At 39.0% G+C, this 21783-nt stretch overlaps 1 pseudogene across 1 annotated transcript; it reads left to right on the top strand.

Moving 5' to 3' along the window:
* Positions 1–7816: 7816 nt before the first annotated feature.
* Positions 7817–8413, top strand: LOC308512633 (low molecular weight phosphotyrosine protein phosphatase-like; annotated as a pseudogene). The gene has a single exon. The product of its transcript is annotated as a low molecular weight phosphotyrosine protein phosphatase-like (transcript).
* Positions 8414–21783: the final 13370 nt, after the last annotated feature.

Here is a 21783-nt window from a genome sequence, read left to right as displayed (position 1 = left end):
GTAGATATGTGATTTCATTTCTATTGGCTAAAATAACTAGGAATGTATGCTGTTTCATATGGTATATTTAACATTTTTTAGAACTGCTAAACTGTTTTACAAAGTGGCTGCACCTAACTAAGTGTCTTGAGTACAAGATAAACAACTATTACTGTTCTTTGAACAAGTCTAGATTTCCTAATCTAAGTGAATTCTAAACATCTGCCCCTCTTACTGGTTAATGCATTTCTATTATTCCATCACTTTCTGCTATCATATATTTCACTAGATTAATATAATTTGACAAAATTAAATGCTAGTTATCTGGGAGCATTAGGATATTCAAATACAAATAGGCCATTTAAAGTTACCTTCCTTTTAAAAATGTCTACTTGAAAAACATCAGAAACATTCATATCACTGTTACATTTACTATGAAGAATTCCATCAAAGTGGTGAAGACAAGAAGACTAATAAGAAGTATGGTTATGTGATTCGAAAAATCCTTCAGTAAGTCATCTCTGTAAAGAGACAGAAGGGAGTCCTCAGATTTAGTCTTTAGAGTGGTGTGACACTTCTGTGAGAAACAATATTTTGTGTGAGACTGTTGCCTGAGTAGCCAGTGAAGGATAAATAAAAAGGAAATAAAATGCTATTCATTTATAAACACATGTCTTTCCTCCTTGAGTGAATTCTGCATTGTCAGTCTCAAGAGAGCCAAGATATAACCATGACTTTAAGCAGAGTCTTAATACCAGGATAGAATCATTCAGCTTTTCACAAAAAGAAAAATCTAAATTTCACTTTTGAAAATGAAAGTCCACATTTAATGGAAGAGTGATGCCTCCCCCTAGTGGATAATTCAAGAATTTGGTTTTTACAGTCTAATTGGGGACTTGAACACAGTAAAATAGCTTAATAGATATATAGAAAGAAATACAAAATAGAAATGCCAATAATTAGTTCTTGTTTACATTGGAAGCTAATCAAACTTGAAAAGAATTTCCCAGTCTTTCAAGAAGACAGGGAAAGGGCACATTCGCCAGTAATAAATTTAAAAGCAAATGTAGGCAATAGGAGAAAGTGACAGAGAGCAAACTTTTAGAAGTACAGAGAATAGCTGAGTGATAAAAAAAAAAAAAAAATGTGTGCATCTTAAAGCAACAATGATTCTGTGTCATAAATCCTCAACACCCTGTGAGTTCCCATAGTGCACAGACATTCAGTGTCTTGCTGATTCCTCTCAGCAGCCCTGTGGATAGGCCAGATTTTCCAAGGTTAGATGACAAAAAGTGTAATTTTCAAAGGCAATGATAGAATTCTTATAACTTTTTAAATTTTAATTTTTAATTTTCTTAAAATTTTGCTGTAATCTATTCATTAGAATCTCAGTGTGCCCGTGGAGAAATTAAACAAAAAGTATGTTAAGTGTTGAAGATTCATCATGTTCAAGACACTGGTAAGAACTTGATATATATTATTTTACATAATCCTCCCCCAGCAATTTTAAACTTCCTCCTTTTGCTAATGAAGAAACTGAATCTTCATCATCAACAGCATAGAAGTGGCAGAACTAGAATTTGAGTCAGGAAGTTGACCTTCAAAGATTATGTTCTTAATCTCTGAATGAAAATGGAACTAAAGTCAGTAAAATATAAAGTAAATGCATGTTTCTCAACCTTTCTAAGGCGAAATGTGCATCCTTCCTAATTTTTTATTATTTACTAGAGGCCCAGTGCACGAATTCGTGCACCAGTGGGGCCCCTCGGCCTGACCTGTGGGGATCGATTCGAAACAGCCTCTCCAACATCCCCAAAGGGGTCCCGGATTGCGAGAGGGTGGTTCTTGGGTGACGCACCCCAGAATTGGGCTCCCTCCTCTCTGGTTCTGGGTGCGTCACCTGAGAACCACAGCTGCCAAGTCACTGCAGCTTGGCAGCTGCTGTGTTAAGCATCTGTCCCCTGGTGACCATTGTGCATCATAGCTACTGGTGAGGCAGTCAAACGGTCGGATGGTCGCTTAGGCTTTTGTATATATAGATGTGGTAATTTTAAAGAAATTACTAATATCCCAATTCAGTGCTAGAACAAACACTGAAGTGACAATCAGAAGTCCTGGGTTCTGTGTCTCTGCCTTCACTTCCTTTTTGACCTTGGACCATTCATTTAACCTTTGCTATGAAATGACTTACATCTTTTCCTACTGTTCCTGGTGTTAAAGCCATTTGGTAGTGCATTCATATCAATGGGAATGTAGTAAGGTCATCTCTAAAGTGGTTAAATGTTCCTATGCCCACTGCAAGAAAATTATAACGGAATATAAAACATAGTAGTTCTATTTTTAATTTTTTTAAGAACATCCATACGGTCTTCCATAATTACTATTGAAAATTACTTCTCACTAATAGTGCACACCGGTTCCCTTTTCTCCACAGCATTTGTCATCTCTTGTTTAGATAGCAGCAATTCTAACGGGTGTGAAATGCTATCTCATTATAATTCTGATTTGCAAGGTCCTGATGATTAGTGATGTTTAGCACCTTTTCATGTACTTGTTGGCTATTTGTATGTCTTCTTTGGAAAAATTCCTATTTAATACCTGTGCCAATTTTTAATTAGATTATCAGTTTTTTTGCTATTAGGTTGTATGAGATTCTCATATACTTTGGATATAAATTATTTAACAGATACACGGTTTTAAAGTATTTTCTCCCCATTCTGTAGGTTGCCTTTTTAATTCTGTTGATTGTTTACTTTCATGTGGAGAAACTTCAGTTTGATATAGTTTCACATGTTAACTTTTGCTTTTGTTGCTTGTGCTTTTGGTGTCACATCAAAAATTGTTTGCCCTGGCTGGTTGGCTCAGTGTGTAGCGTCGGCCTGAGGACTGAAGGGTCCAAGGATCCATTCCGGTCAAGGGCACATGCCCAGGTTTTGGGCTTGATCCCCAGTAGGAGGTGGACAGGAGGCAGCCGATCAATGATTCTCTCTCATCATTGATGTTTCTATCTCTCTTTCCCTCTCCCTTCCTCTCTGAAATCAATAAAAACATATATTTTTAAAAAATCGTTGGCAAGACCAATGTGAAGGAGCTTTTCTCTAATGTTTTCTTCTAGGAGTTTTATAATTTCAGGTGTTATGCTCAAGTCCTTAATCCATTTCAAGTTAATTTTGTGAGTAGTGTAAATTGGGGGCCCAGTTTCATACTTTTGCATGTGTATATCCAGTTTTCCCAAAACCATTTATTAAAGAGACTATCTTTTCCCCATTGAATACTCCTGGTTCTCTTATTAAATTTAGTTGACCATATATTCAAGGCCCTTAGCTTTTCTTTCTTGTAAAGTTTTGATTACTGATTCAATGTCTTTAACTTGTTATTATTCTCTTAAGATGTTGAATTTTTCCATGATTCAAACTTGGTAGGTTGTATTTTTCTTTTTCATTTGTTTCAAGGTATTTTTGGAAATAACTTTTGATTTTTATCTTTGACTCATTGATTGTTCAGGAGTGTGTTATTGAATTTCCACATATTGTGAATTTTCTTCCTGTTTTCTTCCTGTTATTGATTTGTAGTTTTACTCCATTCTGGTCAGAAAGTTACTTGGTATGACTTCAGTTTTTTTAAATTGGGTGATACTTATGTGGTGACTTAACATAGATTTATCCTGCAGAATGTTCTGTGGGTGCTTAAGAAGAACATGTATTCTGCTGCCTGTCACCATTTTAAATTAATCTTGAATAAATGAATAATTGCTGAATTAATTTATTTTAAGTCTTCATTGTTAGCTTTAATTTGAAAGACATCTTCACTTCTTCCTTTATCAACAAGTTCCTCAGTTAATCATCATCCATTTTGTAGATCCCCCCCCACCTCCCACCCCCCACCTTTTGAATCACATTGTGTTTCTTTCTGTCTGTTCACACGCACCACTGGGGAGTTCAGGCCTTTGTTACGTTCCTCCGAAGTTATTGCAATAGACAGTCTTTTCATGATTATAAATAACATTTCCTTGAGCTTGATTCATTTAAGGTTACTTTCCAAAAACACAGTTCTGACCCATGTCACTACCTGATTTAAAAAACCTTCAATTCCCCTCCAGGATCTACTCAACCTCCTTTTATCATTTTCAATAACCCCCACAATCTGAGACCAAACAACCTCTTTGTCATAATTCTCTCACAAAACACACAGTCGAACCCCAGAAGTTTATTCACTATTCCCCAAGAACACTCCATTTTTGTCTAATTATGCTGCTGCCTCTGTCAAAAAAAAAAAAAATCAGTCTGTTACTCCCCCTTCTGCCTCATCTCTCTTTGTTCAATCCTATTCAGGCTTCAAGGCAGGGATCAAATAGTCACTCAACTACAAAGCATTCCTCAAAGTCCCATAAGGAAGTAATCTCCTCCCCATATGACTTTTAAGTGCCAACTACTTACTATTCTCATTTTATATTTATTATAGTTTTATCTCATCTCATTATTCTCATTTACTCTCTCTCTATTCCCTATATAACATCTTTGAGAGCAAAGTTGATGTCATGTTCAGTTTTGTGTTCTCAAAGTCAGAGCTCAAAGCCTTATCGAAACTAATTCCCAAAAGCTCACTGAAAGCAAGGACTAGGAATGCATTTTTCAAAATCAGAATTATACCACTGTCACTTGGTGCCTGTCACCATTTGGAATTAATCTTGAATAAATGAGTAACTGCTGAATTAATTTATTTTAAGTCTTCATTGTTAGCTTTAAAAGACACCTACAATTCACTATTTGGTCAGAATATGCAGCAATGGATCAAGTTCAAGGACATTTTATTTATATGCATTATCACAAAGTTTCTGTATTCACATAATGACAACTTTTGCTAAAATAATTCAATAATAAAAATATATCTATGTTGTTACCATTCATCAAGGGTGGGGAACCTTTTTTTCTGCCAAGGGCCATTTGGATATTTACAACATCATTCACTTAATATTATTCACTCAATATAAATTTATGTTGTTATGAAAAAAGCTCCTAGATTTATTGAATTTCATGTTCCACCTGCAGTGGCGTTGGCAGGGCCAAACCAAATTATTTCACTGGCCTTATATGGCCCACAGGCCAGATGTTTCTTACTCCTACCATACACCAACACATGTAATTCACAACTTTGTTCAAATACCAAGATAAATTAGTCATCTCTAGACTCAATTGCCAATGAAAATTCTAAAATTTATAAAATTGTGATTTTTTTTATAAATACCTATGCAAGTTACTATCTCTAAAACTTGTGGTGCTTCCAATTGAAGGAGATTTAATTGACTGTAGTTTTCTCATTTATATAGACTTGGTCTTTAAAAGAAGAGAAATTATAAATGTCTTCCATTTTCTTTTCCTAACATAGTAATAACAATAATACATGTTTAATTCTTTCTGGTTCCAAAGCATTATTCCATATGTTATATTACCAAAAGAGCCAAAAAAATCTAGAGCTGATTCAGTGAATAAAGAGGTGATCAGAGCAGCATTCAGGAATTACTCTGGGCTTTAGTCTTCTCCTGTGTAAATGAGAGAATTGTACTAAAGGATGTTTGAGGACCCTTCCAGGTCTAATTTCTCATTATCTTTAGTGAGGTTTGCTGATTCAGTCTACAAACTCAAAAAAAAAAAGTTATAAAATGTTTGGAAATGATACTAATCTTTAAGCAAAAATTACAGTCACTTCCCCAGAGTAGCGCTCTTGTTTGAAAAAATGCAACACTTTGGTGTTGCTTAGATTCTTTTATGGCCCAACAGACTTTCAGATGCACTGCTGTATAGATCATACCTGGCCTGAAGTTTGTTTTTGTAAATAAAGTTTTATTGGAACACAACCCTACCCATTCATTCACATATTATCTCTGAAGCTTCTGCATAGCAGGGTTGAGTAAGTGCAAAAGAGACATAATGACCAGCAAGAACTAAAATATTTACTACCTGGTTTACTACAGAAAACGTGTGCCAACACTTGCTTTGTTATGAATATGTACATTTTTTCACAAAAATCTTGAAAGCAAAGATGAAGTTATTTCAAGTTTTTTATTAGGCAGTTTATAAATTATTAATACAAGTTAACTCATAAATATTGATTTATATTTAATTCTGATTCTATGAAATCTAATTCACATGTCTTTTACAATTTTTTTTATATGATGATATTTAGAAAAACATACAAATAAAACTGCCCAATTTATCTTTCCTGTCTGATTACAGTAGTCCTGGAAATCCTATAGCAGTTGTAATATTTTGATTGATCAGGAGAGGGCGCATTGATTCAACACAATTGTATAAACACACTGGTAGCTTGCTTCATTTAGCCTGGCAAAGGTCAAGCATTCTTGAAGGAAACTTAGAGGAATTACTAGTGAGTTAGTTTCTGTTGTGTTGGGGGTGAAAGGAACTAGGAAAACGTAAGACTACTGGTCTGTTACCATGTAAGTGGCAGTTATGTTTCTTCCTGAGAAGAAAATTGTTCATTTACTCTTATCTTTTCTCATCTCAGCATTGGTTTGCAGGGGCCTTGAATATTTTTAACATGAGACAGTAACAATTTGGGTAGAGAACACAGGATTCCACCCCTCCTTCCCCCCCCCCCCCGCCCTCCCCTCCCGCCGCCCCCGCCGTGATGATATAGCACCCGTTGTGATAGTGGCTGCGCCTCCCCCACCCTCGATCTCTTTGCATTGTTGCCTGTCTTTATGTACTGATGCCCTTAGTTTGAGAGAACCATTGTCCATTGTAAGAAAATATAAAAGAAGATCATTAGAAGTTCAGATTTCTGTAGTGGCTCTCTGGGTTTTTTGATCAACACAGAGGCTGTCTGAAAAGTGAAACATTTCCAAGGAGAATGTGCTGCCGGACTAAAGAATGCTAGGACCCTAAAAAGAGGCTGAAAAAACCCCACCTACCAGCAGGCTAGACAAAGGGTGCAGGTTGGGGCCTCTTCTTTGAAAGACCTGATTAATGTGAGGTCTTGTTACCTGCTTTATCACTGTTTTGTTATGAGTGAGAGGTTTCAGCATTCTTAATTTGTCTTGGGGATGGGAAAAGGGAAGGCAAACTTGCCTGATGGGGGTCTCAGGGTGAAGCAGATCCATTTGCCCTCAGTGAAAAATAACAGACACAAAAGAGGCAGGTTGTTCTACAAATCCATCCTGAATGTATTTTTTTAAAAAGCAGCCCAAAGGCACTCATCGCTTATCCACTGATCTTGAAGAATAAGATGTAGGCTCTGGTGATAGCTAAAAATAAAAGTTATCCATTACGCAAAGAAAAAATAGGTTCAAAGACCTGAATTGGGGGGAAAGGGGGGGTCCTGTTTTACTAAGCAGTGGGGAAAGTAACGAACACTTGAGAAAATATATTAATTTAGGTAATGATTTTGTGATTTCTGTTTCTGTAATCCTATTCTTTACTAGGTTATTCTAAAGCACATTTAGGTGAAAGGTCTCTTGGCATAATCTTCTCATAACATGTACAATTTTAAAATTAGCTTCAAAACACTTTTTCATACCAACTCTAAAATTGGAATGTATAGAGCATTCTCTGAAGATTGAAATTTTTTAGACAAGAGACAGAAAGTGGGACTTTTGCAATGTTTTACCTCTGGCTCCCTGAAATACGGGTCTTAAGAAAATATTCCGAGACACATGCCACAGTTAATGACAAATGTCCAACGCATACTGTCAGGGGATGGTGGGGAAGGGATATAGAGAGAGGCTGATGCTTGGTAAGTGTTCCAAGAACACTGCTTAGTGAAAACTAATATTTAGACTGTGCCTCCCGGTCTGTGGGTGCCTCCTTGTTTGCGCACGAAGATGGCTGAGCAGGCACCGAAGCCAGTGCTGTTCATGTGTCTGGGTAACATCTGTCCATCACCCATTGCTGAGGCAGTTTTCAGAAAACTTGTAACTGATGAAAACGTTTCAGATAAGTGGAGGATAGACAGTGCAGCCACCTCCACGTGCGAAGTAGGAAACCCCCCTGATTATCGAGGGCAGAATCGCAGGAAGGAGCACGGTGTTGCCGTGAATCGTGTTGCCCAGCAGGTTCCTGAAGAAGACTTGGTCACATTCGATTGTATGCTGTGTATGGATGAGAGCAGTCGGAGAGACTGGCCTAGGTCATCCAGTCAATCACAGCAGAGCTGCAGCTGAACTGCTTGGGAGCCACGACCCTCGGAAACAGCTCATTGTTGAAGACCCTATTACGGGAATGAGTCCGACTTAGAGACCGTGTGCCAGCAGCCTCCGAGGTGCTGCAGGGAGAAGGCCCACTGGTGCCCGCCCCGAGTCCCAGCCAAGGTCACGTCCGTAGCTCAAGGCCAGTGCTGGTACTTGCGTCCACCTGCTGTTTCTTACAGTAAAAATAACTGGATGGAAATCAGTGGTGGTGTTTGGCCAAAGAATAAATAAATATCTTTGACTCAGACAGTTTATGGGGCACATGAAGTGTTCTTACGCCAGCGGGGCCTCCCGCTTTGCTCCAGTTTCAGACGAAATCGTAGAACAACCAAGTAGAACCTCATCCCTCTGTCAGCATGTGAGCCTCTTACGTCACCTGCCCTCCCGCTTCCCCGAGTCCGGAGGAGCACCCTGTCCCCGGCACTCCCTTCCCTGGGCGATAGGAGCCCTCCCCTGGGGTTCGCACACCTGCGTGTTTGTAGGAAAGAGATTTATGGAGTAACAATTGTTCCCAGTTCCTGTCTAGTTTGCAGCATAAGGGAGTCAGCTTATTTGTTCCATTTGAGCCACAGTTATATCCAGAAAGGACACTTGTTAGCTGCTTTATCTGTGGTTGGTAAGAGTCGGAAAAATGTTATGTTAGAATGCTTAAGTATTGATGTGGTGATACATATTCTTCAGTGCTTAATTTATAGGGAATTTCTGTGTTCTTTCAGATAACTAATATAAAATTCATATGGCTACATGTGAGAGAAGGCTTCAAAATAAACTGGGGAAATTATAAAAATACAAAAAAGAAAGAAGAAAACAAATATTTAACAAAACCTGGTACTTGACTTAGCTTGTCAAAGATACCAAGTGAAAGATATAATTGCGTTGTTAAGTGGAAAAGTACCACAAAATAAGTAAACAAATGAGACTTTCTAAATGTATGGTATCACCCTGGCCGGTTTGCCTCAGTGGATGGAGCGTCGGCCTGCGGACTGAAAAGTCCGGTGTTCAGTTCTGGTCAAGGGCACATGCCTGAGTCGCAGGCTCGATCCCCACTAGGGGGCATGCAGGAGGCAGCAGATCCATGATTCTCTCTCATCAATGATGTTTCTCTCTCTCTCCCTCTCCCTCTCTGAAATCAATAAAAATATATTTAAAAATAAAATAATCGTGTGGTATCTGACCCAGATATTTATTCCACAAATTGTAGCTAGTAGATTATCATAATAAAGTACTTTTGGGGTTGATCGGATTCATTTTGTCTTTCTATTAGCCTTTTGATCTCACATCTAATATAATTTGACCTATTCTTTTCCTCTAGTCTAGTATGGCTAGACTTTGATATAATGAAAGAAAAAAAGTGATTAAAATACATATGCATATACATATATATTCATTGATATTTACATACATACATATAACGTTTTGTTATAGAAGGTTAATTCTTGGTTGAATACATTAGCTTAGCGGTTGAGTAATAAATAGTTTCAGCTTCTTTTTACATTATTTACTGTCTCTGAGAACTAAAAGAGTTACATGATTAGATTGTGTGCCCACTAGGTTGTAAGCTCATTACAAGATACAGGTCTTCCTGATTTTTATATTTCCCCTGCCCAGCACAGCCCCTCACATAAAAATCAGCGTTCAAAAAATGCTTACCAAGTTTTTTTATTGTACTGTTTCTATCAATTTTTAAAGAAGGTATAAATGAATTTCCACCCACCCAAAGTACACTAGTTCTCATACCACCTAGTAAGCATTTGCCACATCTATGGGAAGCATTAGTTCAAGCAAAGGAAACTGACCATTTAAATCTTGCAACAAGAATTATTGTCTCCTAAGGGATAGAATTCATCAGATCAAATAAAGTAAAAGTAAGTAAATGAACAAATACTTATTCTAATGAGAATATTTATTGGCCATGCCTGTTTGGCTTGAGTAGTTGGAAGCACCCTGACATGGGAGTAAGAGATATGGGTTTGAATTCTCACTACGCCTGACACTGGGCAAGAAAATTTCTTTGAGACTCATTTTCCTTGTCTGAAAATCAATGATAATATCTCTCTAAATTTCCTGAGGCTCCTTGGAAATACCATGGCCTTTCTTCCTTCCGTGTGGAAGCCAGCCATCCTTCAGGAGCATTTGTCACTGTGCCAAACTTCCAAGTCTTAAAAGTTAGAAATCATCACATGTGACAAAGACTTGCTCTTACAGCAGTAGCTGACTCCTTTCAGCTTTTCTCAGAAGCCCCTACAACTGACCCAGAGAAGGCAAGCTTGCCCCCAGTTTTTTTTTTTATCTCATTAGTTGGCACGCACTTATTTGTGGCAGGGACTGTATGAAGCATTTTACTAACAACAACTGATTTAATCCTCTGAGTTTGAGGCCACCCTGTGAAATATAGCCTGTGGCCTTGTTCTACCTAATAATCTATTCTTCATTGTTAAATAAATCAGCTTTCATTACTAAAATAAACATTGCGCAATGGCAGTAATAGTTCACAATGGGGAAAAGCCATAGGTGCACCATAGAGAATTTGATGGAGAATATTCAAGAAAACCATTCGGAATTTTCTTTTAGGAGGAAAGAAAAGAAATATCTTCCCCTCAGCATATCCGTGTGATTGTCAGAGGACGTTTCCTGTCAGCAAGGCCAGATCCCAGAGAAGAATCCAGATGTCTCTCTGCAAAACCAAATACCATTTGCATCCCTTTCATTTTTACTGGAGCTTTGAAGTAAATAGGGATAGAACCAGCCCCAGTAAATTACCTGAGGACTGAAACATTTTTGACATAAGTCTTAAGAACAGAGCAACATATTTCTTTTCCTCCTTCAGAAACTAGCTTTGTTTCATCTCAGAGCCCAGAATGACAGACAGAAATGATGACGGACTGATTGGACAGCCAGCCTCACACACCGCCCCCCCCCCCCCCCCCAATGTCAAATACAGACCCAGGTAGCCCAGGCTGCTGCTTCCCAGGGTCTTGAGCTCATATTTGCATATATATTTAATCACTTGGCTGCACTGGAACTGCTCTGTTAGAATATTTTAATATTAGAATAACATGGTAATTGTGGCAGCAGGCTTGAGTAGGTACGCCTCCCTGATTAGATGCCAGGCTCTACAACTTACCAGCTGTGTAAACCTGGAAGAGCTGCTTCACATCTCTTTACCTCAGTTTCCTTAGCTGTAACATAATTATAATAGAACCTATCACATGGGGGGTGTAAAGATTAAATGAGTTAATGCACCTAAAACACTTAATGCAGTCCCTAATGCAGAGTAAGTACTCCACAAATGATAGGTATTCATATCACTATTCTCCCAGGTTATTCACAGAAATTGAACTAAATATTCATTGTTGAGTGGCACATTCACTGTTTCCCAAACTATGTTCTGAAGCCCACCGTTCCCTGAAGTTCAGCAAAAAGGAGTTTCCTTCTATAAATTATTTTGGAAAACACTGCATTTGCCTTGGAAACTCAAAACATATTGAAACATACGAAAGACTTCGAGAGACCTATAATAAAGAAGTTTTCATTTTGTTTACCCTTAGGAATTTCACATATATAAGAACACTTAACCCTTTAGTTTCAAATTCACTTTTAATTATTGTTAGTTCATCTTTGCACTCTGTTTTTCCTAAAATGCAACCATTGCATTTCTCTTTAACATACATGGAACATCGAACAATTTCAAAGGTGCTTAGCTTATAAGCACATAGCATAGTAGGTCTTCACAGATATAATTAAGTGAAGGCTCCTGAGATGAAGAGATCATCCTGGATTATCTGGCTTGGGGTCCTGAATCCAATGACAACTATCCTTGTAGGAAAAAAGTAGAGGGAGAGGCAATGTGACCACAGAAGCAGAGACGAGAGGGATGTGGCCACAAGCCAAGAAATGCTGGCAGCCACCAGAAACTGGAAGAAGTGAAGAATGAATTCTCTCCTAGAACCTCCAGAAGGAATGCAGCCCTGTGACACCTTGATTTCACACTTCTAGTTCCCAGAACTGTAAGAGAACACATTTTTTATCGTTTTAAGGCACTAAATTTATGGTCATTTGCTGTGGCAGCCCTAAAGAACTAATATACCCAGTCTTACCACTTACAAAATGGGGTTGGTAAAAGCCCATTCTGGCCTGCCATTGTCAAAATAGTGCTGCAAGGATCAAATACAATAATATATGCGAAATGAACAAAATAGACCCAGAGACATAGAAGCATGGAACAGACTGTCGAATCTTAGAGGGAAGGCAGGGATGAATGGGTGGGAAGGAAGAGATCAACCAAAGAACTTGTATGCATATATGCAAAACCCATGGACACAGACAGTAGGGTGGTGAAGGCCTGGGGCGGCGAGGGGGCGAGGGGGGGGGAGTGATGAGAGGGGGAACTGGGATAGAAGGGGTCAGTGAGGGAAAAGGGACATATGTAATACTCTCAACAATGAAGATTTTTTAAAATAATAATAATGTATGTGAAAATACTCCCACTATTTACAGTACTTATACAGACATAATATTTTTACCATTATTATATGTAATATATGAATCATCTTTTCTTCAATTGAAACAATGACTCCAACTTTGGTTGGCTTGGTAACTTATCTGTTTTACCTTATTCGTTTCGTTTTGTCCTGTTTTGTTTCATGAGAACTAGACACCGGACCCTCTTCTCCTCCCATTCCATCCCCGGTATGGCAAACACTGAACCTCTCAGGGACACCTGAGTCCTCTTTGTCATTCACTTCCTGCCTGCAGAGGACCTAGTCACAGAACTGGTCTGAAAAAGAAGTTTTACTTCCAAAACAAATCAAAGCTTGAATCGGTATAGTACATATTTGAATTGAAACAAATCCATTGAGATAATGGAGAAAATATTATGATAAATTAAGAATAGTTTACCTGCGTTGCAATGAAATAGCTCAGAAATATTTAGCATTATATTTCTATTTCAATATAAGATGTACTGGACCGATATTAAGGACACCTGCCTCTTTGGGCTCTGAAAATAAATATGTTCGCTTTTCTCTAACTTTTCCCTGAGAATCATAAGAGCTCAAACCCACAAGGACTGTGGCTTTTGAGACTAACGGCTGCAATTAGGAATGCATCCTTCCATGCAGGGGGGCACCTGGGAGCCCTCCCTTGTTAGGGGCTGGCTTCCTTAACTCCCTCCAGGAAAGAAGCTCAACAGCGGCACATCCCTCAAGAAGCTACCGAAAGAGCCAGCCTGGATACTCTCACTTTCTTTTTGAAACTGTGTCCTTTCCCTATTCATTCAGCAATTGACTTTACTTAACTCCCAGCAGTGATCAAATTTCTCTTTCCTTTCAAGTAAGGATCTTCATTTGATAGAATCTAGACTTGACTGGATATTTAACTCAGAGTGGCAAGCAATAAGAGTTTCCAAGGGGTCTTTTACTGTGGTATTTACATTTATTTCTAGAAACAGATTCTTCTCTCCAGTTATCCTAAATGTTACTGAAAATTCAATTTATAGGGAACTTGGATGAAATCAAGGAAGATTTGCATTTCAACTCTTTTTTATTATTATTACTACACTCTCTCTCCAAATGTCCACTATCATCTAAAAGTTCTGACATTTTTAACTAAATTTTTTTGAGTTTTTAAGGTGGGTGTTTGGGGAGAATGATGCATTATTTTCAATATTGTTTGTGGCTTGATCAACACTTAGCTCAATATAGTCTACATGTCCCTATGTAACATTGTTAAAACCTGTGGTTTACAAAGTTAACTATGATGATTGTGCATCCTGTTGACATGTAAATCATAACAGGTGAAGGATATGGGAAAGATTTTCATTGGCAGGAGCTATTAGTCTAACAGTGGTCGGCAAACCGCGGCTCGCGAGCCACATGCGGCTCTTTGGCCCCTTGAGTGTGGCTCTTCCACAAAATACCACATGCAGGCGCGCACATACAGTGCGGTTGAAACTTCGTGGCCCGTGCACAGAAGTCGGTATTTTGTGGCAGAGCCACACTCAAGGGCCCGAAGAGCTGCATGTGGCTCGCGAGCCTAAGTTTGCCGACCACTGTCTTAGTCTATTCAGGCTACTAAACAACAGAAATATATTTCTCACAGTACTAGAAGCTGAAAATCTGAGATCTGGTGCCTGCAAAGTAGGTGAGGGCCCCTTTTTGGCTGACTTTTCATTTTAATCTCACATGTCAGAAGGGAGGGAGGTACATCTCAGGCCTTTTTTTAAAATATATTTTTATTGATTTCAGAGAGAAAGGGAGAGGGAGAGAGAGATAGAAACATCAATGATGAGAGAGAATTATTGATAGGCTGCCTCTTGCACTACTGGGGGACGAGCCCACAACCTGGGCATGTGCCCTTGACTGAAATTGAACCCGGGACCCTTCAGTCCACAGGCTGACACTCTATTTACTGAGCCAAACCATCTAGGGCTCTTGGGTCATTTTTAAAAATTACTTTTAATTAAATTTATTGGGGTGACATTGGTTAATAAAATTATATAGGTTTCAGGTATACAATTCTATAATATATCATTGTATATTGTGTTATGTGTTCACCACCCCAAGTCAAGTCTCCTTCTGTCACCATTTACATCCCCTTTTACCCGCTTCCACCTTTCCCCATCCCACCCTTCCCTCTGGCAATTGCCATACTGTTGTCTGTTGTCTTTTTTTTCTTTGATTAATCCATTCACCCCTCTCACCCAGCCCCCAACCCCTCCCCTCTGATAGCTGTCAGCCATTTCTCTGTCTCCTTTGTTAGTTTATTTTGTTCATTAGATTCCGTGAAATCATATGGTATTTGTCTTTCTCTGACTGGCTTGGGCACTAATACCAGTCCTGAGGGCTCCACTCTCAGGAGCTCATTACTTCCCATAGGTCCTGTCTCCCAGTGCCACCACCTCCTAGTACCATCATGTTAGGTTTCAACGTTTGAATATAGGGGGATACAAACAGTCAGACCATAGCAAAGACTTCTGTTATGCAGCTTAATTTTACAACTAAAATTGTAAATATGAACATAATCTCCAGATTTAAAATTACAAAATTGATATAAAAATTAATATTTCAGTATTATAAGGAAAGTGCAATTGATGGTCGCTTTATTATTAAACTGCTGCTTTTACTAATAAAAATTATTTCAGCACTTATCACAATTAATAACCATACATACATTATAATATTATGTGACTAATATCTCTTCATAGCCACTCTCCTACATTTAGATGTGCCCTCTACAATAGCAATGAGTTAATACAATAGCACAATGCCTTGTATATCAGAAACTTATAGTTTTAGCATTTACCTCTAGGTTGCTTTTTGAGCCTGATGAAGAGACTGACTATAATATACACTAGCCCAGCCGTGGGCAAACTACGTCCCGCGGGCCGGATCCAGCCTGTTTGAAATGAACAAAACTAAAAAAAAAAAAAAAAAAAAAAAAAAAAGGCCGTACCCTTTTATGTAATGATGTTTACTTTGAATTTATATTAGTTCACACAAACACTCCATCCATGCTTTTGTTCTGGCCCTCCGGTCCAGTTTAAGAACCCATTGTGGCCCTCGAGTCAAAAAGTTTGCCCACCCCTGCACTAGCCATATATATGCACATTAATTTGCAATGACAATTATGCCCAACCAGAAACTCATACTAGACAAAGGTGCCAAGACTATATAATGGGGATAAAAGAATAGTCTTGTCAACAAATTAGTCTGAGACAATTGGCTATCTTCATGCAGAAGGATGAATCTGGACCCTTACCTACACCATACACAAAAAGTAACTTGAAATGTATTATAGATCAAATGTAAGAGCTAAAAGTCTTAAACTCTTAGAAGAAAACATAGAAGCAAATTTTAATGATTTTGGATTATGTAATTATTTTTGACTGTATAAAACACATGAGAAAAAGAAAAAACAAATTGGACTTCATCAAAATTCAAAACTTTTGCACTTTAAAATACACCATCAAGAAAGTAAAAAGACAAGACACAGACTAGAAAAAAAATGTTCAAAATATTTTTAATAAAGGACTTGTCTCTAGAATATATAAAGAACTCTTATAATTCAATAATTAAGAAGATAAACACTTCAATTAAAAATTGGTGCTGAATAGATATTTTAACAAAAAAGATATAGGAATGGCTAATACATACATGAAGAGATACTCAACAGTACTAGTCATTAGGGAGATGCATATTAAAATCAGGAAATCTCACTTCACACCTACTAGTATGAGAGCGATCCAAAAGGCAGATAATGCCAAGTGTTGGCATGGATTTGGGGAAATTGAAGGGAATCCTCACAATAGTTGAAAAAGAAAATGGTACTGCTACTTATACAATACTTCCATCAATCTATGTCAGCCTGGTGAATCAAGATACCATTTCACTTACCACTTCAGCAAATAAAAGACAAATATTCCACATTCCTTTATTCCATGGCCCATGAAAGGAAGCATTAATCGATCACTTAAGTCTTCCCCCATCAAACCTACACACACCTTCCTAATTTTATCAAGAGAGAATGTTATGCAAATATTCCTATTTATCATCACATGTTACTTGACTCCCTTTAGAACTCCTTTCAATAGACTTCTTCTTTTATGATAATACAAATGGCCCAGTGCACAGATTCATGCACATTGAAAGGAATTTAATTAGAAGAAATATTTTAATATCGCTGTTCAACCTTTCTCTATAATAAAAGTGCCAACCAAATTCATGATCAACAATGACAGATCGAAACACACACGTGCAATTGGCACCATGAGAGCTTCATATGTATTGCGCGTGTGCAAGTCAACTTAGCCTTTTATATATAGAGAATAAACTTGCTTAATTAGACCTGCTTTCTGATATAAACTTTTTCCAGCCAGTGAAGCACCCCCATTCTCTTTCAGGTAATGGTCAGCAACACGGCAGTAAATATCAACACAAAGCAGATTATTATTATAGATCACGCAGGGAGAACAAAGGGTAAAATATTTAACTGCAGCAGTGTTTGATTATATTCTGAGCAGTGACAAAACCTGAAGTCATTTTCAATTTCCACCATTTCTTACTTCTTTTCAGTCGGGTCAAGTTTCTGAGCTTTCTAAATCTCCATTTTCCGGCTAATGAAAAGAAAGTAAGATTCCACCGAGTCTCCTATCTACCTACTCCAGGACTTCTGTGAGGATCAAATGAGATGAGACATGGGAAAACACTTCACAGACATTTGGTTAAAGTGTAAAATCTTTGCACCTGGCTATAAAGCAAGTCATGTTCCTGGGCTGAAGAAACTCCAAGGAGGCTAGTCACTAGGGAGAGGAAGCCAGGCGTGACATCATTACCCGGCACCCACAGCCACCGTTTCTGGGCTGGGCTGGGCTGTGGGCCACATTTTGCACCATGGGGCCTTGACAGCATTGGCTGTGATTTGGTGGGGTTTCGCTCTGGGGTGGTGGCAGGACCTGTGTCCCACTTGGGGGAAGACGAGTGTTGCTTTGTGGGTGCCAGGTCCACGGTGCTATTTTTCTGTAAATGGCCAGTGTGTGACACTGAAGCTCCTGCGTTGAGTGTCTGCCCCCTGGTGGTCAGTGTGCATGATAACAACCGGTTGGATGGCTGGACACTTAGCATATTAGCCATATATATATATATATATATATATATATATATATATATATATATAGACTTGAGGCCCAGTGCACGAATTCGTTCACAGGTGGGATTCCTCAGCCTGGCCGGTGATCAGGGGCGATCTGGGCCATCTTGCCCAGTCCCGATCAGGAACGGCCATATGGGGGGAGGGACTGCGGGAGGTTGGCCGGCGCGGTTGCCTGGTTGTAACGGTCGCTTAGGTATTTATATCTATCTCCATACCTGATCTTATATAGATTATCTATTAATCTTACCTGGGAGCTTTACAAGGTTTTTTATTGGAAGAGAAGGGAATTTCTTGCCTATACTCTGAAATTGGACTACATAAACCATCATATAATGATATGGCCATTAATCTTGTTCTATATAAAAATCATACACTGCATTAAATTGTAAGCTTACTAGGGGCCCAGTGCATGAATTCATGCACCTTGAAAGGAACTGTGGGCTGTGAGGCTGTGGTGGGCACAAGCACAGGTCTCGGCCCATCCTCCACACCCATGCCTGGCACCTCCCACTGCAGCCCCCCCCCCACCCCATCTGCCAGCAGCACCACTCCCGCCGCCACCGCTCCCACATGCTGATGGCACCACCCCTAATCCCTCCGCACTGTCAGTGGATTATAATCTACTCTGGAGCAGGGGGAGGTGGAGAAGCCCTCAGTGGCCATTGTGGCCAGCAGCCACCACTCACATCTGCTGACAGTGCCAAGCAATCGGGACCAGCACCAGGTGCTGGCAGTGGGTGCGAGTAGCAGCTCCGGAGCCAGCAGTGGGTGCGAGTGGGGCAGGCACCAGCAGCAGGTGCGAGCACCTGGCGGGACACTGTGTGGAAGCAAAAAAATTTCAGTAACCACCAGAGGCTCACCCTGATGACAGTGACCAGCGCCCCGCCTTGGTCTGGTGCCCCCACTCACCTGCTCCACCATCCCGCTGCAGCCAATGCCCACCATGTACTGCGTGCACCCACTGGTGGTCAGCACACATCATAGCAACCAGTTGTTTGGTTGTTCAGTTGTTCCGCCATTCAGTCTATTTGGATATTAGCCTTTTATTATGTAGGATTTTATATTTTAGTCAAATATTAGTTTATTTCTTAGTCGAGTATAGTATGAGAAACCTAAAACTTTTGTCATTTAAACAATATAAGGGCCCTGGCTGGTATAGTTAAATGGTTAGATTGTCGGTCCGTGAACCGATGGGTCTTGGATTCAATTCCCAGTAAAGGGCATGTACCTTGGTTGCAGGTTCAATCTCCAGCTCTCGTTGGGGTGCCACATTGATATCTCTCTCTTCCTCTCTCTCTCTCTCAAAATCAATATTAAATATCCTTGGGTGAAGATGAAAATAAATTATAACATCCATGTGTTAACTCTTTGCAGTAACTCCTGGGGCAATTTTTATTATTTTACAAGACATGTTCAGTGTGTATAATTATCTAATTTTAGGTTTCTCCAAGAAAAGCAAAGATATATAGAGCCTTAAAAATTCTGATACTAAATCTCACTCCTTTGAACTTCTTTATGCAATAACATTTTTATACAGTAAATAATATTCATTTTGCTTTTGTTACATTGACTCAAGCACATCAGCCTCCATATGAGCATCACTGCCTTCGGCAAAGCCATTTCGTACCTCTGCTATCAGTTGGGAAAGCGGCAACATTAATCCTCTCCTTAATTCTAGTTCCTGATCTCTTGTGTTGAGGTTATAATTATCACTGAATCGCATACTGATAACTCACAGTAACATATTTTTTTCATTTCATCTTCAACCTGAAGAGAACCCATCGCCTTGGAATCACATGCTGGGTTCATATTTCCAACTGCCTTAAATCTCACTCTATATCCTCCACCACTAAGTACAGAATCATGTAAGGCAGACCAGATTTCCTGAAACAGTTTTAAATGCTGTTGTCCTCCACAATATTGTAAGTCAAATTGGCCTGATGCAATATAATACCCTGTTAGAGTAATAGAAAGTGAGATAAAAGTCTTCATTAAGGATCAAATAGCGATTATCTTACCCACTTGGAGTGTTCTTTTAAGATTCACTTAATACAGTTGTATCTGTTGATAACAGCAACCTTGGATTATAAAAAAAAAAAAAAAATAGCAATGTGTCCCTGTTCAAATGATACCTCAGGCACCTGCTGCCCACAGAAAGCATAAACATGCAGTAAGAAATAAATCTGAGACCTGGCTGCTTGGACCCAAATCACATCTTTCCAGGGCGCCCTGTGCCATGGGTTTCCGCCTTCGTGCAATATCCTCTCTGCACAGTTTGTTTTGGTGGTCCGCCTCCCGTGGGTCGTTAATATCAGCATGACAAAATACGCAATTAGACTCCTCTATCTTAGTGTAGTTCTTTCGACAAGAAACAACACTATGAACCTCTGTGTTAACAAGAACAGGTGATAAAGGGGGTCACATAGCTAATCACAGCTGCCAATTTCAAAGAGCTACTTGAAACAGAAATCTAAAAGCCAGCTATTTAGCCGAAGCCCCAGGGAGTGGAGTTTGCTTTTCTAACTCCCAGTGTGTTCTCCTGTTTCGGGTCGACTCTCTCCATGCAGCTTGGCAGCCCATTAGAGCAAAAAAGTCTTTAGTCGGTGAGGCAACAAAGTTGAATAATTGCCACCTTGAGTCTTTCTCGAAGTCCTGTGAAGGATGACCATTGTAAGGTAGGTTTACTTCTGGTAAATGATCTATGTTAAAGAGCAAGCTACAGGAGAGTGCGACCCGCTAGGTGACGTGACTGGCAGCGGCAGTGAAGTGGCAAGTAAATTGGTCAAAGAGCAGCCACTGATCAGTGTCCGGGGCTCCGGGGAACCCCAGTGAGCAACATGATTGGGTCTGCACTGCTGCTGACATTGACTAGCAAATGTGGGATTGCCTGTTGCTTCACATGAACTCATCAAACAATTGCTTTTGTGGGCAAAGAAAATCATCTGGTCACTCAAAACTAAGCATGGACAACACGGGGAACACGGGCAAAGATTGTGAGAGACTGCAAACTGAAAACAGGTACAGCCCTGCCCTAAAGTCATTTCAAAACTAATAGAGGAAATAGAAGAATAAATGATTCCAGCCATACAAACACACGGAGGTGTACAACTTGCAGAGGCCACTCAATATGCACTTTCTTAAGCTCTGCCATTTGCTAATTGTGTGATCATTGTTCAATTACCTTATCTCTCCCTGCCTCTGTTTTTCCAATTGTAAAATGAGAGTACTACCCTCTAATCCATTGTGAGAATAAGAGACTACCAAAAAAAAGCAAAAATTTCGGTATGTGGTAAGTACTTGATAATTGTTGGCTTAAAAAATTCTAGTAAATATAAATAGCAGAAGAACAAAATCATGCCAAGACACTTATATAGCTCTCTGGGATTAGGAATTAATATAATGGAAATTATGGAACTTCTTAATGAAGAGAGCAATGTGCAGTTGTCTGAGAAGACTTTTAATAAATAAACATGGTCTTATGGAGAAAAATAGCAAGATTTTTTTTTAGGGGAGCAGAGAGGGGAAAACATTTTAATACAGATAAGAACTGAGAGTTGCTAAACTGCCAAGTCATAGTACATCAAAACCATAAAAAGGAGTTTAATCTGATTAAATGACAATTACAGAATGACATGATCAATCCTAGAAACCAGAAGATCTTATTCTGATATTAACTACTTCATGGGTTAAATACAGAAATTGAACTAGAAATTATCCAAAGCCCCTTCCAGACTTACTTTATGATTCCAAGATATTCTTAAAATGAAATTCTTATCAGAGTACTCCTTTAATCTAGAATTTATTAGAAAGAGTCACTAAATAAGTTAAAACTGCATCATGTTGAAGGCCTGCTTCAATTTGCTCATCTGTAATATCTCATTTAATTATACAACTTTGAACAGTTGCCCAAGTCAGAATTAGATTCAACTTCTCTGGTTCTTTTTAACTCTCAC

This window comes from Myotis nattereri (genome assembly GCF_964212035.1).
Source record: "Myotis nattereri genome assembly, chromosome: 2".
NCBI lineage: Eukaryota > Metazoa > Chordata > Mammalia > Chiroptera > Vespertilionidae > Myotis > Myotis nattereri.
This window is presented reverse-complemented; position numbering and strand designations above follow the sequence as displayed.